We start from the raw sequence: 4,778 nt of genomic DNA on the forward strand, positions 1-4,778 counted from the left end.
TCAAATAAAATAATTAATATATATTATATATTTTTCCCCTACAATTTTTATTTTAACAAATGAATTTTAAGATTATATTTTTTAGATATATATATTTTTTAAATTATACATGCATATTTTACTTTCAATAAATTACTTATTAAATATTAATAGTTTTTTGAGTATTTATCATTATGAATTTAATTGTATATAAATATGTTTAAAATTTATTTTCTTAATTTTAATAGAATATAATTTGAAAAATTTTTGTTTACATTATATATATTTTTGAATCAAAAAATATTACAATATTTATTAAAGTCATGTTAGTTTGATTTCTTTTTCATGCATCTTCTATTCTAACATCTTAATAAAAGAAATTGATTTTTTTATTCTATATATGAAAAAATATGTTTATTAAGATATATTTAAGTACAACACGGTTTGTAATAAATATTTTTTATATTAGTTAAAATAAATTTAATAACTCTTTTGTTCATTTAAATATAACTTTTATATTAATTAAAAAAATTAATTTTATTACGTTCAATTTATTTTTGCATGCATATTTCGTAAACTACGTAAGAAAAATATACTTTAATTTTAGATAATTTAATCAATAAAATAACAATACAAATAAAAATTATAATAATATACTTTAAGTTCATTATCATATGTAAATTTTATTTAATCATGCATAATAATTTCTAATTTATTATCTTTTAATTTTTTTCACGAGTAGTTTCTAAATTGAAAAAGATAATAATAAAATAATGTAAAGGAGAAAACCTATTTCAGTGAGGGCTTAAAAAAAAAGAATTGGTGATCACAGCCGTCAGATTGCTGCCACATGGTGTTTGGAGCATTGTTTGGGAATGAGTTATTACACGGAAGAGAAGGCCCCTATGCAGTAAAGGTGATATCCAAATGCCAGCTCACGCGTAACCACGGTTAAAAGTTAACTAAACATGGTTAAGTTAATTGTCCCCCCTAGAAATGTTACTGCTGCCAAACCCTTTCTTTCTAACGTGTTCTCTCTCCTCTGTCCCTCTCTGTCCGATTCTCTCTCTTTTGAAAGAAGCTAAACAGTCAACAACTCCATATCCAGTCTCTCTCTATCGGAGCTGAGCAGTAAAAATTTGGAAAAGATACTCACATGGCTGGCACGTGGAGATAATTCTCATGTCCGTGCTTCTTTTTAACTCTTCTCCTTTATATCAATGTTTTTCTCCTTGTTTTTTTCTTTTTCGTTTTCATTTACAGTTACATGTCATTAATTTTCTTAGATATCGTATTTTGTCTTTGAATTCTTCGGTCTTCTTCAGCTACTGTATCTTTTGTGTCGTGTCATAGAAAATATTCATTTATTTCATCCTTGATGCTTATCTGTCATGATCGGGGCTCTTGCTTACCGATGTTTGCTCTCCGGTGTATTTTTGTTTGCTTACTGATACATTTTCGTACGTAATATCTTGTTTTTTTTTTAATTCACTGATTTGTAGGTTTTCTTATCGGGTAGAAGGTCTAACTTCATGATTTGAATGAATTAACCAGTGTTTTAATTTGAGTTTTGAATTATCTAAATTCTGAGAAATTTTTTCTCAGCAAACAGGATTTCTGGATTTGTTAATGGTTTTGTGAGTTGAGACTGAGGGGGATAGGGTCCTTTGTTATCATTGTTTTTTTTTAAGGGCATAGTTGGTCCCAGAGGTGATTTCATGGCCAATTTATTGGCTAATTTGGTGGATGTTCGTGTTACGAGGTAACTAATTTCCTCGCTACTGTACGTCATTTTCCTTCTTCTTTATATAAAAGAGAAAAGGGAATTTAAGAGTTGACAGATTGTGTTGCCCGGAACTCGGTTTTTTTTTTTTTCGTTGGTGTTTGGACTGGGAACTTTTTTTGTATTCAGTTATTCTTTTCCCTTTATGTATGTCCGTGAATTTTCAGTGAGCTAGCTTGCAAATGATTTGCTTCACAGCATAAAGGTTTTGGGCTTAGTGTATATTGAATTGTTTCATGCTTCTTTTCTAACCTTAAAAAAAGGAGTTTCATGAAGCATTGTGTCTTACCTTGATTTTATTTCTTCTCTTCACTTTCATGTTAACTGCAAATAAGCTTGTAAATTCTTTTCTCAGTAATCAACGAATCAGGAAGCAATTAATGACAAAACAAGAAAAAAAAACAAACGCCTTAGAAGGGTTCTTTTTATGGTACTTTGTTTTAATGGTAACATAAAGCTTTGCAGTTGACTATAAATTTCTTCAGCTGTTATTTGCTTGCTTGGCTTGTCTGATTCCTCATATTTATCAATTCCATACTTTATAATATTGAATTAGAAAATTATAATTTAACATATTTGCATAACAATGCAACACTTTTTATGGTTAAACTGTTTCTGAGTAAAGTGTCTTACTAATTATGCAGTTTACGGTACGTCAAATTTATCGATTACTCTTTATCCAGTATTTTAAACTGCCAAGTCTCTTGAGTTTTGAAGCAGTAAATTGTTCTTGCAGATCTGTAGAGAGTGCACCAGGTAGTTACATTGGTTTTCCAATTGGGTGGAGGATTTTTTCTCTTTGAAAAATGGGAATCCTTGAACAGATGGCTTTTTGTGGTAATCTTGAGTTTCTCTCGGTGCCTCCTGGGGAAGGGGAGGCAGCTCCAGACAATGAAGTGGATGCAGCTGTGGAAAACGATTGTAGTGATCAAGAGATGGATGTAGATGAGCTTGAACGGAGAATATGGAGAGATCGGATGCACCTTAAGCGTCTGAAAGAACAGAATAAAAATAAAGAAGCAACTGACAATGCAAAAGAACATCAAACTCAAGAACAAGTTCAGAGGAAAACGATGTCACAAGCACAAGATGTCATTCTGAAATGTATGCTGAAAATGATGGAGTTCTGCAAAGCTCAAGGCTTTGTCTATGGGATTATTCCTGAGAAAGGGAAGCCAGTGACTGGATCATCTGATAATCTACGAGCATGGTGGAAAGAAAAAGTCCGATTTGATCGCAACGGCCCTGCTGCTATTTCCAAGTACCAAACAGAAAATTCCATACAAGGTAAAAATGAGGACTCTAGTTCATTAGCACCAACTCCTCACAGCTTGCAAGGGCTCCAAGACACCACGCTTGGATATCTTTTATCAGCTTTGATGCCGCATTGTGATCCTCCCCAAAGGCGTTTTCCTCTTGAAAAAGGTGTTCCCCCACCATGGTGGCCAACTGGAAATGAAGAGTGGTGGCCCCAGCTAGGCCTTCCCAAGGACCAAGGTCCACCCCCATATAAAAAGCCTCACGATCTGAAGAAGGCCTGGAAAGTGAGTGCTCTGACAGCTGTGATTAAGCACATGTCACCTGATATTGCAAAGATCCGCAAACTTGTTTGCCAATCGAAATGCTTGCAGGATAAAATGACTGCAAAAGAGAGTTCCACTTGGCGTGCAATAATTGATCAGGAGGAAGCATTGGCTCGAAAGTTATATCCTGACCTCTGGCCACCTGCGTCGATTGCTGGTTCTTTTGTCATCAGTGATACTAATGATTACGATGTCGAAGGAGTAGATGATAAAGTAAATGAAGTAAAAGAGCATAAGCCATGTGATATCAATCTCTTCAAGATGGGGGCAGCAGGACCAGATGATAGGCTAATCATGCCAACATTGGCTTCTCCTCAAATTAAAGGAGAAATTATTGAAGAGAGTTCGGATTTCATCCAGAAAAGGAAGCAACCAAGTGATGAGCAGCAAAAAGTGATGGATCCAAAGAACTATACCTGTGATAACCGTCATTGCCCTCACAGTGACTACCGCATGGGGTTTCTTGACAGGACTGCAAGAAACAATCACCAAATGAATTGCCCATACCGAAGTGATATCCCTCAAGGGTTTGATGGAGTATCTAGCTTGCAGATCAACAATGACAAATCATCACTTGTTTCTCAACCTTTTGTTCAGCCCAAACCGACAGCTCCTCTAATGAGCCAGAATTCATTTAATGCATCAGGACTTGGACTTCCAGATGATGGGCAAAAAATTATTTCAGAGCTTCTGGTACACTATGATTCTAATCTCCAGCATAACAAAAATATGAATGCTTCAAATATTAATGTCATAGGAGACCAAAACCAGCAGCAGGAGCAACAACTAATACTCCAACAACACCAACAGATACAACTGCAACAGATGCAGCTCCAGCGCCAGCAGCAGCAATTGATGCAGCTCCAGAACCAGCATCAACAATTAATGCAACAACTATATCCGGTGCAATCCTGGCCGTCCATTCCTGGATCCCGCCACCTATAGGCATACATGTGCGAACGGCTTCACCCAATTGGTCTGCTTTGACACTTCACTTGCTGAGGTTGTCTGATACTTTCACAATTTAGATGTTGGTTCCCTTTTTGAAGATTGTTGTCATTTAAGTTCTTTTTAATTTACAGAAGACTCCTAAATTTTAATTAATAATTTTTTAAATCTATTTTAAAGTTGAATAATTATTTACAAAATTTTAAAATATTTTACAATATGAAATTAAATAATTAACTGCGTTTGGGGTGTTACAATCTTAGTTATTTAATTATGCCAAAAAAAACTTATTTAATGTCATATATATAAATTGCATGTAAAATTACAAAGGGTCCCGCCCAAAAATGATGTTGTAAGTTTTTATTTTTTAACTAAGATTACGTACGAATAACATTTAGAAAACTTTATCTGAAAATTAGGCTGTTGACTTAATTGTCGTAAATATATTTAATTGAATTAAATAATATTTAAAATGAATAATTAAT

The 4,778-nt window shown here is 33.7% G+C and overlaps 1 pseudogene across 3 annotated transcripts; it reads left to right on the plus strand.

Moving 5' to 3' along the window:
• The first annotated feature begins 1,006 nt into the window (after positions 1–1,006).
• On the plus strand, positions 1,007–4,465 carry LOC110814495 (protein ETHYLENE INSENSITIVE 3 pseudogene; annotated as a pseudogene). 3 transcript variants are annotated; one of them, XR_015813978.1, is made up of 2 exons: positions 1,007–1,163; positions 2,499–4,465. The product of XR_015813978.1 is annotated as a protein ETHYLENE INSENSITIVE 3 pseudogene, transcript variant X3 (transcript). The 3 variants fall into 3 exon arrangements; XR_015813976.1 differs by lacking the exon at positions 1,007–1,163 and adding an exon at positions 1,222–1,741; XR_015813977.1 differs by lacking the exon at positions 1,007–1,163 and adding an exon at positions 1,222–1,439.
• The last annotated feature ends 313 nt before the right edge of the window (positions 4,466–4,778 follow it).

Source organism: Carica papaya, chromosome 8 (genome assembly GCF_054855325.1).
Source record: "Carica papaya isolate Zhongbai chromosome 8, ASM5485532v1, whole genome shotgun sequence".
NCBI classification, from domain to species: Eukaryota; Viridiplantae; Streptophyta; class Magnoliopsida; order Brassicales; family Caricaceae; genus Carica; species Carica papaya.